Source organism: Hypomesus transpacificus, chromosome 11, assembly GCF_021917145.1.
Source record: "Hypomesus transpacificus isolate Combined female chromosome 11, fHypTra1, whole genome shotgun sequence".
Taxonomy (NCBI): Eukaryota; Metazoa; Chordata; class Actinopteri; order Osmeriformes; family Osmeridae; genus Hypomesus; species Hypomesus transpacificus.
Genome location: NC_061070.1, coordinates 1,733,863 through 1,753,994, shown reverse-complemented (window position 1 = coordinate 1,753,994; position 20,132 = coordinate 1,733,863). Strand labels below are relative to the sequence as shown.

The following is a 20,132-nucleotide window of genomic DNA, read 5'->3' as shown; positions in this document are numbered from 1 at the left end:
TAATTGCGCTAATAGGCTAATGCTAACACCTAAAACAACAAAAACTGGTCTTTAACACCATTTGGAGATTTTTTTTAATGATATACATATCTTGAGAACTTCATGTACCCATTTATCAACAGGGATGTTTAACCTGCAATATGGCTTTTAATCACGCTCAGAAATGTGTCATTTGCATATTAAAATCACAAACAAATCGGGGCGGAGGCACGCCCGCCCCTGCGACAATGTCACCTTTTTTACTCTGAGGAGTTTGCAGGTCTGTTTACTGAAATCAAGGTAAAATAATTGTTAGCAAATGCCCTAATACTGATTGTAAAACTGTTGTTCAGTTTACTTACATTTATTCATTTACTTTACTTGTAGTTTACATTACTTTATTTTACTTGTCAAAATGTTTTGTATTTTTATCTTTCCATATTTATCTCCTGGCAAATTAAAGATTTAAAGCGATACTGTAAAACTTTTGTTCAGTTAACGTGTCAAAATGTTAATGTTTTTATTTTTAGCTTTCTATGTTTATCTCCTGGCAAGTTAAGGATTTACAGCACTTTAAATCAATACTGTAAAACTGTTGTACACAAAATGTAAATGTTTGTATTTTTATCTTTCTATGTTTATATCCTGGCAAGTTAAGGATTTAAAGCACTTTAAAAGCGATACTGTAAAACTGTTGTTTAGTTAACTTGTCAAAATGTTTATGTTTGTATTTGATATCTTTCCATGTTCATCTCCAGGCAAGTTAAGGATCTAAAGCAAGACTGTAACACGTTAATACTCTAAAAACAATACTGTACAAACATTTGAAAAGGCTTTTATTCAACTGCACATAACAATAACAGAAGTTTAAGACTATTCCATTGAACATCTTGTTAACAAGAAAGCAATAACGATTGTGAAAAGATTAATGCCATTCTTTCCATCATCAGTCAAAGGATTAATTATTTGACAGATTTCTTCTAATGTAGAGTCATTCACAACAAAAATGTTGCCAGGAACGACTACGCTGCTGTTGAGTTGATGTTCGGCCAGTGTTTCACTGTCAGCAATAACTGGGTCTTCGGAAGGGTCAAGCACTGTTCACGCGTTTGATACTCTGTCCTATATGACCATTCACACCTCTGAACCATAATTGCAACGGTGTCATGTAGATCTCTTTTGACAGTGCGTGGTTATTCCATTGATTGCGGAATTCCCTCGCCGACCTATGGATTCGTGGTAGGAAAATATAATGTAGTCAAATATGTGCAGCTCTGACAACGAATCCAGAAGGTTTTGATTCTCCATGAATGTAAACAGTTCCGCGTATAAGTACGAAACGACACGATTCAGCTCAGTCAAAAGTCGTTCAATTCTCTGGTTGTGAACACTGCGGCCAGCAATAATGCATCTCCTGTTCAACCCTCTCCTGCTCAGCATGAAACGAGCTACCTCAACGTTCTCCGTTCCGCGATCACAACTGACTCTTGATGGCAACCCAAAGTTACGCACTCCCTCTTCAAACAGTGTTAGCACACTGGACACACAGTTGTTTGTTAGACAATCTAAATATATAATAGAACGGCCCGTCAACACATCCGTGGAACACCATTCTCCAGTGGATAAGTTTGTGATTTCTATCTGTTCTGTCATGATATGTAATAAATAAGTCAGCGGTCAATCAGGATGTGACCCCACATTACATTTATGCTTCCAGGTGGTGGTAGGTGACTTATTTATTACATATCATGACATGTGCCTGTGAATGAAGATGGAAAAAGACAAAGAAGAAGTATATTTAGTTATTAAACGTCAACTGTTATTATTTTGAATTGGATCAGACCTTTAGGGGTGCTCAGCCCCCAATGAGAATGTGACATTCTACAGTGCCTTGCAAAAGTCAGAGTCAGATGGCTGAGCAGTTAGGGAAACGGGCTAATAATCAGAAGGTTGCTGGTTCGATTCCTGGCTGTGCGAATGACGTTGTGTCCTTGGGCAAGGCACTTCACCCTACTTGCCTCGGGGGGGAATGTCCCCTGTACTTACTGTACGTCGCTCTGGATAAGAGCGTCTGCTAAATGACTACATGTAAAAGTGCGAAACCCCATTGCTATAAATCCCTAATTTCCCTGTATAACAATTAATACATTTATCAAGTTCAAGTCTTTTATTTGTCAGATGCACAGAACAACACAAGGTTAGACTGGGCACTGAAATTCTTAAGACAAGACAACGCAAGCACCTGACATAACATAACATATAAGTACACAGAACAAATTTACATCTATGCTGAGCTTAGATAAGTGAACTTCCTGAATATACAGATAGCAATAAATAAACGACTATACTAACCCTAAAACTTCTAAAATTACAGATAACAATAAATAGTACGCTATACTAACCCTAATGCACAAAAAAAACTGTTTCAACCCTATAACCTATCTAACCTAAGTGGAGTACAGTGCAATAGTGCAAATTTGCAGATCAGTGACTATGTCAATGACCAAACAGGAGCCTGGTGGCGAGGTACAGTAGTGCAATGTTACTGAAAGAGCAACCAGTAGCTGAAAGTGACAGTGTATAAGTGACTAGTGTGCAGTAATAATGTCCATATCAGTGTCCATTGAGAAGCCTGATGACCCTTGGGTAGAAACTGTTGTCCAGTCTGCGTGTGCGCGACCGGATGCTGCGGTAACGCCTGCCAGAAGGCAACGGGGTAAAGAGACTGAAGGATGGGTGGGAACAGTCTCTTAGAATCCTGCTGGCTTTCCTTAGGCAACGTGTGTGGTAGGTGTCCTGTAGGGCTGGGAGCTTCCTGCCGATGATGAACTCAGCAGAACGGACCACACTTCGTAGGGCCTTGCGGTCCCGGTCTGTGCAGCTCCCATACCACACTGTGATACAACCAGTCAGAATGCTCTCTATAGTATATCTGTAAAAGTTAGTGAGGATGACTGAGTCCAGTGCTTATCATTGGCTTATCATAATACATTTATGTATTATTATGCAAAATATTGAATGAATGAAAAAAACTAAGGATGTCTTCATGAACTACCATCATCAAATGATAATTAACAATAATAATTACATTTTTGTATTATTATTTTTAGGGGCGCTGAGATTAAATTTCAAGCACCCCTTAAAAGGATCTAAAATCGCCAATGATAAGCACTCACGGAGATCCAGATGTTTCGTTGAATAGTTGCAGTATTTATTACGATCAAAAGACAGATGATAATTTGCCAAAGCTGAGACCAAACCTACGCCCTTGGCTGAAAGAAAAGAGAATCGAAACCTTGACAGATGTGAAAATCGCTGATCATAAAGCAGCCATTTAACTGAAATAGTAATGACAAAATTGCTTGAAACTACCTTTTACCAATGTAATTTCAATACTGTATTGATTAATGTTTTAATATTTAGAAAAAGCCATGAATGGATCGTCCTATGCACCTGACAGTAAAAAACTTGAAACTGAAACTCCTAGAATTTGATCTGTGCGAAACAAACTTCCAGGCACACTGAAAATCGTCTCCTTTCCCACCTTTTGTTTCCCTCCCTCCTTCTCTCTCTCTCCCCTCCCTTCTCTCTCTCTCTCTCTCTCCTCTTCTCTCTCCCCTCTTCTCTCTCCCTTCTTCTCTCTCTCTCCCCTCCCTTCTTCTTTCTCTCTCCCCTCCCTTCTTCTCTCTCTCTCCCCTCCCTTCTTGCTCTTTCCCCTCCCTTCTCGCTCTCTCCCTTCTCTCTCTCTCCCCCACCTCTCTCTTCTAAAATAATAATTTACTAATGAAAATTAGTGTTAATTCTGTATTGTATTGGCATGATATCAGTATAACAGTGCTTAAGAATAACTGATGAGTGCATGTGTTTGAGTGTTTCATTGGGGTAGCACAAGTGATGAGTGCATGTGTTTGAGTGTTTCATTGGGGTAGCACAAGTGATGAGTGCATGTGTTTGAGTGTTTCATTGGGGTAGCACAAGTGATGAGTGCATGTGTTTGAGTGCTTCATTGGGTAGCACAAGTGATGAGTGCATGTGTTTGAGTGTTTCATTGGGTAGCACAAGTGATGAGTGCATGTGTTTGAGTGTTTCATTGGGGTAGCACAAGTGATGAGTGCATGTGTTTGAGTGTTTCATTGGGTAGCACAAGTGATGAGTGCATGTGTTTGAGTGTTTCATTGGGTAGCACAAGTGATGAGTGCATGTGTTTGAGTGTTTCATTGGGGTAGCACAAGTGATGAGTGCATGTGTTTGAGTGTTTCATTGGGTAGCACAAGTGATGAGTGCATGTGGTGGAGCAAGTTTTTCAGTAATTTCGCCCTAGACGGCCTCATAGCAGTAGCGGAGCCAGAGGGGTGTCCGGGGTGGCACTGGACACCCCTGACATCTGATTGGCCACCCCGGGTGCCACCCCAAAATGTAATTAGCTACTGGAAATCTTATGCTGATTGACATTTCATTTGACCTCTTGTTGAAAGAGCTTGTTTATTTTTCTGCGTTGCATTATTCAAATGAAAGAGAGACATTTGTTGTGAGATCCAGAAGAATAAGAACAGACAGCAGAATACAGATAATTTCCACAGCTCTGCAAGCTCTTTTCGCGATTGAAAAAGGCTTAATATTTGAAGTAAGTTTTAAGGTTTCGGTTTCCTGAATTTTTTTTAATTTTTAGCATACAGTACCTGTGTAAGTTAATGTAGGAACTTCGACTCCAATATCAGACAAACTGAGACAGTTAGTAGACTTGTACTCCGATTTTACATTGTTTTATCATCCGGTTTTAGAAAAAAAAAGTGGCTTTGTCTCAAGATTTCTACAGACCGTGCAGCTAATTTAATGCTCAACACTTGAATGGGGGCTTATTAGCTACTTGAAAGAGGAATTATTGAGGCTATCTCAGTTACACTATCATGGCTTGGAAATACAGTGACTTGCTAAGGTAGGCAAATGGCTAGTAGAACATAACATTTCATAATAATTTCAGTTAATCAAACACTAACAGCTGCAAGACCCAGTGAAATGTTATAGGCTAGCTAGCTCTAGCAAAATAACGCTAGCATCGCTAACAACATTAGTAATTCAACTTTGGTAGTGTAACCGAGCTCTTTGTAAGTTCGGTTTAGATCTAATTGTATATGATCCTGTGGACAAAAAGACACGGACGCTGTCTCTTTTCATAACTTGTATTTTTACCACTGCTCTTCTTGACATCGCTATTCGAACAGCCCTCACTGATTTCACAAATTCGTTCAGAATCAAGCCTACGGAAACTCCCGAGGGACAAAACACCCTTGTCCGTTGTCACATAGAAAGGTCTGCTGCAGTAGGCTATCCTCAGAATTTGCAAGTTAGCTAAACTTATACTAGCCTATGTCTTCAATAATTTTGTAGACATAACAATGGATTCTGCCACTAAATGAGTGACTTGGCTTTATTTCTGGACATACTATCCACAACCAGGGCTGGACTGGGACAAAAAATCGGCCCTGGCATTTTTGGCCCAGGCGGTCCACAGATTTAATTTGGTCTTGTTTAGGCCAATTCCAAAACCTTTCTTTGCTATTAGTTAACATAATATATATGAACATAAATATTATACTGTAAATGTGTAATGTGGTTGGGCACCAAGTTATTTATATTTTTCAAGTCCATTTCTACTTGATTTCTGCGACCAGTCTAGTCAAATTGCAGTGTTTTTTGGGGTTTGTAAATTCACTTTGTTTGTAAATAAACTATGTACTGTGTTATTTCTAACACATAAATGCTATTATAAGTCCCTGGTGCTTGAGCTTTTTTCCCAAAAAATATTTTGTATGTTCCAGCACTTATAGACCCAGATTATACTGTATATATTAATTAAAACAGTGACCCAAGACTCTGGATCCCCTGAAGTAGCCTTGGCCACCCCATGTATAAAACTCTAGTTCCGCCACTGCCTCATAGGGGAGAGCAGGGGAGAGGAGAGCAGAGCAGTGGAGAGCAGAGGAAAGAGGAGAGTACAGGAGGGCAGAGAGGAGAGCACAAGAGAGAAGAGGAGAGCAAAGGAGAGCAGAGCAGGGTAGAGCAGAGAGGAGAGCAGAGCTGGGGAGATCAGGGGAAAGGAGAGAATAAGACACTGGAGACTGAGATAGATAACCCTGTTGGGATGGGTGTCATGTTTGGACAGGTGTCAATTATATCACGCATTTACATCTATCCCTCTGTCACGCTCTCTCTCGGTTTTCACACTCTCAATCTCGCTTCTCTCACCATTTCGCTCTCTGTCTCCTACTTTCAGACATACACACACCCAAATAAACACAGAAATTATCTCTCTCCCCCCCTTTCCCAGCTCTATCTCTCCCCCCACCTCACTCTTTCTATCTCTACTTCTCTCCCCCCTCTCTCTTTCTCTCTTCCTATCTGTCTCTTGCTTTGTGTCTCTCTGTCATATCTCTTTGTCTTATCTCTACCCTCTTTAATTGTCTTCCAGTGTCCTTGAGCTATTTCAGTTTAAACTATGTCTCAGCACATCTTGGTAAGACAACTCTGCCCCCCTGCCCGGCACCTCTTCTCAGGAAGCTGTGTGGGGCTGTTGGCGTTAGTGATGCTGTATTGCCGTTTGTGGGGGTGGAGAGACCCCACACAGGAACCTGATCCACTCTGCATCTCCACCATCCTCAACCACCAACACATGAAATATTCAACAACCTCAACTCTTACTCCACTTTCTCCTTCCTTTCGTCTCTCTGTTCATCTTCCTTCACCCCTCCCCCCTCTGCTCTCCTCTCCTCCTACCACCCCCTCTTTGCTCTCCTCCCCCCCTCTGCTCTCCTCCCCCTCTCTGCTCTCCTCCCCCCCTCTGCTCTCCTCCCCCTCTCTGCTCTGCTCTCCTCCCCCCCTCTGCTCTCCTCCCCCTCTCTGCTCTGCTCTCCTCCCCCCCTCTGCTCTCCTCCCCCCCTCTGCTCTCCTCCCCCTCTCTGCTCTGCTCTCCTCCCCCCCTCTGCTCTCCTCCCCCTCTCTGCTCTGCTCTCCCCCCCCCCCTCTGCTCTCCTCCCCCTCTCTGCTCTCCTCCCCCCCTCTGCTCTCCTCCCCCTCTCTGCTCTCCTCCCCCCCTCTGCTCTCCTCCCCCTCTCTGCTCTCCTCCCCTCTCCTCTGCTCTCCTCCCCCTCTCTGCTCTCCTCCCCCCCTCTGCTCTCCTCCCCCTTTCTGCTCTCCTCCCCCTCTCTGCTCTGCTCTCCTCCCCCCCTCTGCTCTCCTCCCCCCCTCTGCTCTCCTCACCCTCTCTGCTCTGCTCTCCTCCCCCCCTCTGCTCTCCTCCCCCCCTCTGCTCTCCTCCCCCTCTCTGCTCTGCTCTCCTCCCCCCCTCTGCTCTCCTCCCCCTCTCTGCTCTCCTCCCCCCTCTGCTCTCCTCCCCCCTCTGCTCTCCTCCCCCCCTCTGCTCTCCTCCCCCCCTCTGCTCTCCTCCCCCTCTCTGCTCTCCTCCCCCCTCTGCTCTCCTCCCCCCCTCTGCTCTGCTCTCCTCCCCCCCTTTGCTCTCCTCCCCCTCTCTGCTCTCCTCCCCCCTCTGCTCTCCTCCCCCCCTCTGCTCTCCCTCTCTACTCTCCTCCCCCTCTCTGCTCTCCTCCCCCCTCTGCTCTCCTCCCCCCCTCTGCTCTCCTCCCCCTCTCTGCTCTCCTCCCCCCTCTGCTCTCCTCCCCCCCTCTGCTCTCCTCCCCCCTCTGCTCTCCTCCCCCCTCTGCTCTCCTCCCCCCTCTGCTCTGCTCTCCTCCCCCCCTCTGCTCTCCTCCCCCTCTCTGCTCTCCTCCCCCCCTCTGCTCTCCTCCCCCCTCTGCTCTCCTCCCCCCCTCTGCTCTCCTCCCCCCTCTGCTCTCCTCCCCCCTCTGCTCTCCTCCCCCCCTCTGCTCTCCTCCCCCTCTCTGCTCTCCTCCCCCCTCTGCTCTCCTCCCCCCCTCTGCTCTGCTCTCCTCCCCCTCTCTGCTCTCCTCCCCCCTCTGCTCTCCTCCCCCCCTCTGCTCTCCCTCTCTACTCTCCTCCCCCTCTCTGCTCTCCTCCCCCCTCTGCTCTCCTCCCCCCCTCTGCTCTCCTCCCCCCCTCTGCTCTCCTCCCCCCTCTGCTCTCCTCCCCCCCTCTGCTCTCCTCCCCCCTCTGCTCTCCTCCCCCCCTCTGCTCTCCTCCCCCCTCTGCTCTCCTCCCCCCTCTGCTCTCCTCCCCCCCTCTGCTCTCCCTCTCTACTCTCCTCCCCCTCTCTGCTCTCCTCCCCCCTCTGCTCTCCTCCCCCCCTCTGCTCTCCTCCCCCCTCTCTGCTCTCCTCCCCCCTCTGCTCTCCTCCCCCCCTCTGCTCTCCTCCCCCCTCTGCTCTCCTCCCCCCTCTGCTCTCCTCCCCCCTCTGCTCTGCTCTCCTCCCCCCCTCTGCTCTCCTCCCCCTCTCTGCTCTCCTCCCCCCCTCTGCTCTCCTCCCCCCTCTGCTCTCCTCCCCCCCTCTGCTCTCCTCCCCCCTCTGCTCTCCTCCCCCCCTCTGCTCTCCTCCCCCTCTCTGCTCTCCTCCCCCCCTCTGCTCTGCTCTCCTCCCCCCTCTGCTCTCCTCCCCCCCTCTGCTCTGCTCTCCTCCCCCTCTCTGCTCTCCTCCCCCCTCTGCTCTCCTCCCCCCCTCTGCTCTCCCCCTCTGCTCTCCTCCCCCCTCTGCTCTCCTCCCCCCTCTGCTCTCCTCCCCCCTCTGCTCTGCTCTCCTCCCCCCCTCTGCTCTCCTCCCCCTCTCTGCTCTCCTCCCCCCCTCTGCTCTCCTCCCCCCTCTGCTCTCCTCCCCCCCTCTGCTCTCCTCCCCCTCTCTGCTCTCCTCCCCCTCTCTACTCTCCTCCCCCTCTCTGCTCTGCTCTCCTACACACACACACACCACCCACATACAGGGGTGGACTGGCCATCTGGGATACCGAGAGAATCCCTGGTGGGCAGACAGGGTTGGGATGGTCCAAAACACCTCCCCACTTCCATTACCAACCGGCCCTCTGACATCACCAGCATCTCATATTATTTCACGTCACAGTTTGAATACGTATAAATAGACCTTTTGTATGCTAGAATCACTGACAGGTTCATACTGGGGCCGCGCACTGAGTGGGCCAGTCTGACAGTATAACTCCCGGGACACTTTTTCCCCCCAGTCCGCCCTGCCCACATACACACTCACGCACCCACTAACACACCCCAAAACATCACCCTCACACACACACACTCAAACACACACACAGGTTTAGCTGATCCAACCCATACACTTGACCATGCCAGGGGCACCAAACCTGAGCCTGGCTGCCAGCCCAACTTCTCCCCGCCCCCAAAAATATTTGGTCGGGAAGTTGTGTCTGGAGGGTCTCGTATTGGGAACAACTACATAAAACCAGAATCTGGGCGAACCAATGAAATTGCCAGAGCGGGCTTTATACGATGATGGACAGATGATCAACAGTAACGTAATCACCCACGTCACAAAACAGCACTTAAGTTGAATTCTTTTTGAACAAACATGGCTACCGCTGGAGATCTGGGATGTTATGATTCTGCCATCGAGTCTGTTTTAGAAGACATCGACAGCGCATTAATTTTGAAAGAGGAACAGAGAGACGCAATCAAGGCATTTGTCGATGATATGATAAAAATATGTTTTTGCCGTCCTTCCTACGGGATTCGGTAAAAGTTTAATTTATCAGCTGGCCCCGATGGTCGCGAAGAAGATGGGACACAATGAAAACCCAGTGGCCATTGTGGTTTCTCCTTTTCTTTTGTGGAGTTGTAATCCTAAACGGACAACTTGTTCGTTTATGCATTGCCCTTTATTGTTTCGCTCTAAAAGGTTGACCGTGTGAACAAGTACTCCCTCTACCCTTAAATTAATTTTACAACACCGGCAAAAATCGTTTGTATTCATTCTTCAAGCATACTTCAAGTCTGCTTGTAGTTTAGTTCTGTTGACAACAACTATGCGGTGCTTAACATACGTCACATACTCTGTTGCTCTGATTGGTTGTTGATCTATCCAATTGAGCGAAGAGGCATTTGTTTTCCAGGCTCGTTTGAAACACGCCCTGTAGTCAAAGCCCAACGGAGAGTTCTCAGACTCATATTCTGACTAGAATTATGAGTATGACAACGTCAGGCTAACCAAACCTAGGTGTGTGTCTTAAAGGTGTGTGTGTGTTCAGGGTGTGTGTGATAAGGGTGTGAGTGTAAATGTGACTGTATACCTCTCTCTCTGATGTGGTCTACTAGCTGACTACACAGGCTTGTTTGGCCACCTCACCACACGTCTTTACACCCTCACAGAAAAACGCACCCTTTACACACACCCTTCACACACACCCTTATACACATACACTTATACACCCACATCCTTTACACAGACAACACACACACTCTGCAAGATTAACTGTCCGGCAAATTATCTTTAGAGCGTCAGGACCCAACATTAACTAACCTGAATAGAGTAATTAAAATGTAGTTTTAAACCAAAAGCTGTGCTTTATCCATCTCTCTGCATCTGCTGACTGGGGACAGAGGAATCCTGCGTGTGTGTGTGTGTATATGGTTGTACTATATGTATACATGGTTGTGGGTGTGTGTATATGGTTGTAATTAGAGCTGTCAAACGATTAAAATATTTAATCGCGATTAATCGCATTAATGTCATAGTTAACTCGCGATTAATCTCAATTAATCGCACATTTTTATCAATTTTAAATGTCCCTAGATTTCTTTTTCATCCATTCTTTTTTCAAATTTTTAATGCTCTTATCGACATGGAAAAGTAGTTCGGATTGCTTCGTGCAAATGTTTTTTTTAATTGAAAACAACATTGCAATCGCCTGGCTTTGACGAGCGGGCGGAGAATTCGCATCAGCTGTGTGCTTGGCTGTGTGCCATCAAAATTGTATTTTAGACTCCACAACGTGCTGCGATGATAGTTCATTCCCTCTGGCTCAGTTCACAACGACAGAACACACTGATCACTTTGGTCTTGTCAATGGAACCATTTGGCACCACTTTAAAAGTAAACTTTCCATTCAGAATCTTATTGGCATCCATTTCGGCATCTGGCGCTGGCAATCAACTCAAAACGTAACCTTAGCCTACTACCAGAGAATGTCTAATATCCGTAAATGGGCTCTGCTACGACTTTATAGCCGGCTCGCAAGCCCAAACAAGTGTGTGGCGTGCCTGTTGTTTAGTTTCAGGTCTAGCTAGATCCGGTGTGGTATTGTATTTTTTCTAACATCAGTGGTTGTTGCAACAGAATGTGACAAAAAACTAAAAAGTTTGCTAGGTCAAAAAGAGCGTTAATCGCGCGATAAAAAAATTGACGGCGTTAATATGGGTTTGCGTTAACGCCGTTATTAACGCGTAAACTGACAGCACTAGTTGTAATATATGTTTACATGGTTGTGTGTGTGTGTATGGTTGTACTATATGTATACATGGTTGTGTGTGTGTGTGTGTGTGTATGGTTGTACTATATGTATACATGGTTGTGTGTGTCTGTGGGTGTGGTTGTACTGTATGTATTAGGGGTGGAACGGTACATGTATTCGTATTGAACCCAAACGGTACGGGCGTCACGGTTCAGTGCATGAAATTACACAAAGAGTACACAGTATAAAAATAAATAAAACTTCCGTGCAAATGAATGAATGAAATGCGGAACTACTGTTAGATACTCGTGTTCTTTAGGGACACCTAATCTGTTGCCCCGCTGTAGCTCTGAAGCTCTGATTGGCTATGGCGAGTGGTGGCGACACACGAGAGATAGAGGACCCGCCGGCCTCTTTAAGATCGCAAGTTTGGGAAAACTTTGGTTTCCCATTCAGTTACAGTAGTACAGGCAGTGTTGCCAGGTTTGTGGTTTTCCCGCTGAATTGGGCTACGTTTGAAGGGTTGCCGAGGGTTGAATTTTTGGTTTGCTGGTTTGGTTAGACGTATTTTGCATGCAAATTGCATGAATATCTTTATATAAAAATCCATATTTTAAATGAAATAATGTATTTATACCCAAATCCTACCAAACTGACTCCAGATCAGCATGTACACACATGAACTTGGGACACGCCCACAAACATACACGCACTGTGCGTGTGCACACGTGCCTAATGTGCTTCCTGTGAGTTTCCTGAGAAAACCTTTTAATGCTGGCATACTAAACAATTGGTGGTGGAATTTAAAACCAGTGTATGTGGTTTGGCAGGAGCACATTTTGAGTTCTGATATTGGTCTGTTTTTTGGGCTAGTTTTGATTGGTCAATTGGCTGGTTTTGTCACACAGACCTGGCAACCCTGAGTACAGGCGAGAGAGTGGTGGATGAGACAAGCACTGTGAAAAAAAATCACTGACGCAATCAGACTTTACATGTCATCTTCACTGCACCCGTATTCACTTGTAGAGGAACCTGGTTTGTTTGGCTTTTCCCTCCGTTGTACCGAACTCGTACCGAACCGTGATGTCTGAACCGCGGTACGAACCGAACTGTGACTTCAGTGTACTGTTCCACCCCTAGTATGTATATATGGCTGTGTGTGTGTGTATGTATACATGGATGTGTGTGTGTGTTCATGGTTGTGTATGTGTCTGAGCGGTGTTTGTCAATATGTATTTATACATTGTCATATATATATGATATCATAGTATGTGTGGATATAAATGTGTGTGTTTGTGCAAATGAGAGCGTGGATGTGTCTGTGTTTACACATAAACAGTATGTGAGTGTCTAATGTGTTGGCCATCAGCCTCCATAACCCTGTGTGATGATTCAGCAGATTATGGAGCTAACCTGACTGCTTGTGCAGGGTACAATACTCCTCAACCCCTTTCCCTATTTTATCCTCCTTCACCACCTCACTCACCCGCTCTTTCCCCCCCCCTCTTTCTCTCCCTCCCCCCTTCTTTCACCTTCTCTTTCCCCTTCTCTCTCTCTCTCCCTCTCTCTCTCTCTCTCTCTCTCTCTCTCTCTCTCTCTCTCTCTCTCTCTCTCTCTCTCTCTCTCTCCCCTTCTCTCCCTCTCTCTCCCCCTTTCTCTCCCCCCTCTCTCTCCCCATCTCTCTCCCCTCTTCCCTCCCTCTCCCCTCTCTCTCTCCCCCTCTCTCACTCTCCCTCTCTCCCCCTCTCTCTCTCTCCCTCTCTCTCTCTCTCCCCCTCTCTGTTTCTCTCCCACCCCCTCTCTCTCCCCCTCCCTCCTCCCTCTCTCTCCCTCTCTCTTTCTCCCCCTCTCTCTCTCTTCTTCTCTCTCCCTCTCCCCCTCTCTCTCTTTCACTCTCTCCCTCCTTCTCTCTCTCCCCTCTCTTTCTCCCTCTCTCTCCCTTCTTCCCTCCCTCTCCCCTCTCTCTCTCCCCCCCTCTCTCACTCTCCCTCTCCCCCCCTCTCTCTCTCTCTCTCCCCTCTCTCCCTCTCTCCCCCTCTCTCTTTCTCTCTCTCCCTCCCTCCCCCTCTCTCTCCCCTCCCTCCTCCCTCTCTCTCCCTCTCTCTTTCTCCCCCTCTCTCTCTCTCCTTCTCTCTCCCTCTCCCTCCTCCCTCTCTCTTGGGACCAGGAGCTTCCTCAGAGTTCTGGTACCTTGTTGTCATAGTAACCGTGGATGAAGGGTGTTCATTGTTTCAGTTCTAATCCCCAACACCATGGCAACCTGGCTCACATACCTGCCCTAGTTCCTGCCCACACCTGCTTCTCCTGGTTTCTGTTCTCATTTACCAGCCGTTCTTCCAAAAATACCTTCTCTCTGCCAAGTGTGAGGGGTAAAGGGGTGGGGTGAGGGGTAAGAGGGTGTGGTGAGGGGGTGTGGTAAGAGGTGAGGGGATGTGGTAAGGGGTGAGGGATGAGGGGATGTGGTGAGGGTTAAGGGGGTGTGGTGAGGGGTGAGGGGGTGTGGTAAGGGGTGAGGGGGTGTGGTAAGGGGTGAGGGGGGGTGGTAAGGGAGTGTCTGAAAGCTTCAGGAGAGATCCAGCCTCTGTAGAAGAGCACTACAGCCACCTACTGGTCACACATTCATTACTGCAGCCTCTAAACCCCAGCCCTCAGACCATAGCCCCCATAAAAACCAACCCAGACCATAGCCCCCAGACTCCAGTCCATAACCCACAGCCCCCAGACCATAGACACCAGACCATAACCCCCAGATCATGACCCCCAGACCATAACCCCCAGACCATAACCCCCAGACCATAGACCCCAGACCATAACCCCCAGATCATGACCCCCAGACCATAGACCCCAGACCATAGACCCCAGACCATAACCTATAACCCCAGACCATAGACCCCAGACCATAACCTATAACCCCAGACCATAGACCCCAGACCATAACCCCCAGACCATAGACCCCAGACCATAACCTATAACCCCAGACCATGACCCCCAGACCATAACCTATAACCCCAGACCATGACCCCCAGACCATAACCTATAACCCCAGACCATAGCCCCTAGGCCCCGACCCCAGTTTCCATTTATAATGTAATGGAGACATTTCAGTGTGTTCGGTGGATCTGCCTCTAATTACATTTACACAGACACAATCACAGACACATGGTTACCCTGCCAACTGACACATATGGATGCACAAACGTCCAAACTATTTATCACACACATGATAACACTTTAACAACATCATACACAGTTCCACCTGTTTGTCTTACCAATGTTTTAAAGCTGGCAGACAAGAGGATCTTATCAGATACAAAGACTTCAGAACATGTTTGTGATCCTTTGTAAATCCAACATAAATGAACAATCCAGGATGTGATGTTCAGATGTAACATTCAAATGTAACGTTCAGATGTAATGTTCAGATGTAATGTTAAGATGTTATGTTCAGATGTAATGAGAGTTGGAGTACAGTAGGCTGAGTGAGGTAAGTGGTTAAAAAATGGTGGTTACCCTGTCTATCGTTTCCCTGTCAAACTTCCTTTTTAAAGTATTATAACAATTAAAAGGGCTTATGCGGTAACATAGGAGAGGGGGGATCATTCCAGAATATGACAACCAGAGGTGTCAAAAGTATTCACATCATTCACATAAAAGTATAAAAGTACTGGTTTCAAAACTACTTAAGGTACAAAAGTAAAAGTAGTAATGTTAGGGGGGAAAAATGGCATTAAGGATAAAAGCTTAGGCCACACCACAGGGGCCTATAATGAACAACCCCCACCTCCACAAGACACATTTTCTAAAGGCCATAATGACTGTGTTATATTGAAATGTTAATGTTGAAATATTTGGTTTGCACCTGTTTATGCCCACTGAAAATGAACGCATTTTTGTACAATGCAAATACATTAAAGAACCATATATTTTTAGCACTTAACATTAACATGTGTTTCGTGGAGCGGAAACATGATGACTAGTTGCCTATAAGTATTGTAATGGTGCAAAAAGTCAAACTTCAGAGGCATGTTCTCAATAGCCTTTATTCAAATTAGACTGCAAGTTTTTGAAAGCCATTAGCTTGTGGTACTTGGGCGCAAAGCTTGCAGCGCATTCGAAAGTAGTTTTTTCATCAAACCATTTCAAAAAATTCTTCCAGGTACGGCCAGGGATGTAGAAGGGTTGGCTGGTCTTCCTGGATTCCAACCTCTTCCCTTGTGCTTGGTTGGGACATTTCGCTCAAGTTCTCTTGGGTCTCTGCCACAGATATCCAGGCTATTTGTCTGTATTGTATGTTTGCGACATGTGCAGGTGCGATGGATCGCTTACAAACCAAGGGTGTTGGAATGGTATATGTTTATACTTCTCATCCAACCACAATAAAATTCACTCTATTCGGATGGCGCGATTTATCTGGATAGGTTATTTTTTGGTGAGGTTTTTTTTGAACGATGATAAGCCGGAATGAAAACAAGCCAAACTGAAATTGGAATAACGAGGCTATTTTTAGAGGAGTAGAAAGTACAGATAATTGCGTGAAAATGTAAGGAGTAGAAGTAGAAAGTCGCCTGAAAAATAATTAATTCAGTAAAGTATAGATACCCAAAATTTCTACTGAAGTAAGGTAACAAAGTATTTACTTGACACTTCTAATGAGAACGTTTCAAATTAGATAACCTCAACTGTCACATTTAGAATATATATATGTGCACGATCTCTGGCTGCTGAAGATGTTTGTGTGTGCGTGTGTGTATGCATGCATGTGTGTGTGTGTGTATGCATGTGTGTGTGCGTGTATGCATGTGTGTGTGTGTGTGAGCATCAGAACCAATATTGATTCATTATATAGTGTGCACTTTCATCCAAAACAACCATCAAGCAGAGCAGAAGCTGCTGGTTCAACATGGTCCTGAGAAATGAGCCTCTGGTCTCACACTGTCTGACACGCACAGGTGAGGAGGAGACAGACAGGCAGGCAGGCAGGCAGGCAGGCAGGCAGGCAGGCTGGCAGACAGACAGACAGACAGACAGACAGACAGACAGAGAGAGAGACAGACAGACAGAAAGATAGAAAGATAGGCAGACAGACAGATAGAGAGACAGAGAGACAGAGGGTCTGGGAAGAGTAGTGTAGCAGATTGTAGAACTGCGTACATTTTATGAATGACAGCACAGGCGTTTCCTCGGCAGCGGGCAATCAATGGCACTTGACCCTTTTAAATACCAGAAGTGCTACCATGCTGCTGTGCCTAAAAAACTGGCTGGTTTATTGGGAGCACCAGCGAACCAGCCAGCCAGGACAAGAGAACCAGCCATCCAGGACAAGATAACCAGCCAGCCAGGACAAGAGAACCAGCAATCCAGGACAAGAGAACCAGCCATCCAGGACAAGAAAAACAGCCATCCAGGACAAGAGAACCAGCCAGCCAGGACAAGAGAACCAGCCATCCAGGACAAGAGAACCAGCCATCCAGGACAAGAAAAACAGCCATCCAGGACAAGAGAACCAACCATCCAGGACAGAGCAGCTGCAGGTTGTGTGGTTCGTCTGTTTGCCTAATGGAAGGTGACAGACATATCAGAAATACCATACCATATCAGAAACACTGTGAACATCACACAAACTCAGTTTCATCATCTGGATGTACAGTGTGAAAACAACCCTGCTGATGCAGCCAGACAGAGGACAGGGAGTGAGGCGTTCCACAGTCATCAGGGTTATTCACATTATATTCAATTTCCCTCATCCTTTCTCCACCTCCTCATCCCCATCCACCTACCCATCCTCCACTTCCCCATCCACCTCCCCATCATCCTCCTCTACCCCTCTTCTCGACTTGCCCGTCCCTCCCATCGCTGTTGTTTTATCTCCATCTTAGCATAAACACAAACATCTCTCTCCCTCCCTCTCTCTCCATCTCCCTCTCTCTCCATCTCTCTCTCTCTCCTTTACATTTAGTCATTTACCAGACGCTCTTATCCAGAGCGACTTACAGTAAGAACAGGGACATTCCCCCCGAGGCAAGTAGGGTGAAGTGCCTTCACCCTACTTGAAGGACACGTCATTTTGCGCGGCTGGGAATCGAACCAGCAACCTTCTGATTAATAGCCCGATTCCATAACTGCTCAGCCATCTGACCCCCCCTCTCTCTCCATCTCTCTCACACACATACACATGCAGAGGTGTATAACTGTACAACATAGTCCTCGTCTGGCTGCTAAATCATCTTCTACAACTCAGGGTTCCCCAGCATAATCCTGACCTTGCCTCTCTCTCTCTCTCTCTCTCTCTCTCTCTCTCTCTCTCTCTGTCTCTCTCTCTCTCTCTCCTCCACCGCCCTGAACACAGACTGGTCCAGAGCTCACAGAGTGGCTGGTGCTCCGTGATTAACGGTCCCCCCCCCCCCCCGTCTGACAGGCACCAGGGCCAGTGTGCTGCGTGATAAACCTCTGGCCAAATTGAATTCCTTTATTCGATATAATCGAGTGTGATAGAGCTGTCTCTGCGAGTGTGTATAGGTGTGTGACAGAGTTGTCTCAGTGTGTGTGTATGTGAGGTGTGTGTGCGTGTTTGTGTTGGGTGTTTGTGTGTTCATTTGTGTGTGTGTAGGTGTGTTACAGAGTCGTCTCAACACTCCTGAAGTATCGTCGCCGTTGGTTACACTGCATCCAACACTGACGAGGACCGACAGGGGATCCATCAGCGCCACGGCAACGAGAGCAGCCTGGCCTAGCAACACACACACATCCCACACACACACACACTATATACATACCACACACACACTATATGCATACCAGACACACACCATATACATACCACACACACACACACTATATACAAACCACACACACACCATATACATACCACACACACACTACATACCACACTTATACACACACTATATACATACCAAATACACAAACTTAAACACACTATTTACATACCACACACACAGTATATTTGTATTGTTTGCTTCACTTTTGTTTAAAATTTAAAGATTTTACTGTTTATTTTTATTGTTTTCTTGCACTTTATCAAAATAGATTTGTAGACAATTGTTCATTCCTGTTTCTGAACTCTCTGTCCTGGGGTCAGTCCTAGGGTCAGTTTTAGGGTCAGTCCTATGCTTGGAAAATACTTTTATTTTGTTTGTCTTCGCTTGATTTTGTTGTTTATTTATGTTCTCAAGAACCTGTGTCTGTGGTTGTGTGTCTGTCTGTGGTTGTGTTTTTCTTCTAGGATCCTGAAGAACTTGGCCGTGCTCCTGGTCCTGCTCTGTAGCAGGCAGAAGCTGTCTGTGTCCCGCTTCCTGGTGTGTCACCTGGCGCTGGCAGACCTGTGCATGGGCCTGTACCTGCTGCTCATCGCCTGCATGGACCAGTGCTCGCGCCGCGAGTACTACAACCACGCCACGGCATGGCAGACAGGCTCGGGTTGCGGTGTGGCTGGCTTCTTCACCGTGTTCTCTAGCGAACTGTCTGTATTTACGCTGACTGATCACGCTGGAGCGATGGCACACCAACACGCCTACCTGCGCTCTCACAAGAAGCTGCGTCTGCGCCAGGTGGCGGCCATGATGGCGGTGGGGTGGGCCTTCTCGCTCCTGGCCGCTCTCCTGCCCATGCTAGGGGTCAGCAGCTACTCAAAGGTTAGAACAACTACCGCGAGCACCACCATACTGGGTAACACATCCACCGCTAACCCAGTACCACCATACTGGGTAACACATCCACCGCTAACCCAGTACCACCATACTGGGTAACACATCCACCGCTAACACAACCATTGCTGGATTATTATTTATTTTTTTACATCTTGGGTCTTTAGGTGCCTAGAGAATAACAGTGTTTCAATGTGCCTGCAGGTGAGCATGTGCCTGCCCATGGACATCGAAGGCGTAGGCCCGCAGGTGTATGTGGTGTCCATGCTGCTCTTCAACGTGGCAGCCTTCCTGCTGGTGTGCTACTGATGTGCACGCATCTACCTACGCGTGCACAACCCTGCCTTGGCCTCACGCCATGGAGACGCCAAGCTGGCCAAGCGCATGGCCGTGCTCATCTTCACAGACTTCCTTTGCATGGCACCCATCTCTGCCACGCTGCGAATGCCGCTCATCACAGTGTCTCACTCCACGATCCTGCTGCTGATGTTCTACCCTCTGAACTCTGTGTAACCCGGTGCTGTTCGGGCTGTGTAACCTGGTGCTGTACGGGCTGTGTAACCCGGGGCTGTACGGGCTGTGTAACCCGGTGCTGTACGGGCTGTGTAACCCGGGGCTGTACGGGCTGTGTAACCCGGTGCTGTACGGGCTGTGTAACCCGGTGCTGTACGGGCTGTGTAACCCGGGGCTGTACGGGCTGTGTAACCCGGGGCTGTACAGGCTGTCCATGCGGGGCTTCCGCCGCAACGTGGCCCTGCTGCTGAGCTGCTGCTGCTGAGCTGCTGCTGCTGAGCTGCTGCCGGGTGCAGGGCCCCCCCCCCGGACCTCCAACTCCCTCCACTTGTACGCCAACCACATCAAGATGCAGGGTAGCTTTCTCAACAAGGGCCCTACATGACCCATATAACCATTGTTTGCTTTTTTGGTAATGATGAAATTAGACAATTATAAATGTAGTTGTTATTGGAGCATGGATTTACATATATTGTACATATTGCAAATCTCAGTTCAATATTTTTTGGTACCTATATTTCTCAGATCACAATTGAAGTTCTCTTGAAGTACATGTTCAACCTCCCCATCATCTAGTCATATTGCCAATGCAGTGGTAGCCTAT

At 47.1% G+C, this 20,132-nt stretch overlaps 1 pseudogene; it reads left to right on the top strand.

Moving 5' to 3' along the window:
- Nucleotides 1-6,475: 6,475 nt before the first annotated feature.
- LOC124473670 lies at nucleotides 6,476-20,038 on the top strand (annotated as a pseudogene).
- The last annotated feature ends 94 nt before the right edge of the window (nucleotides 20,039-20,132 follow it).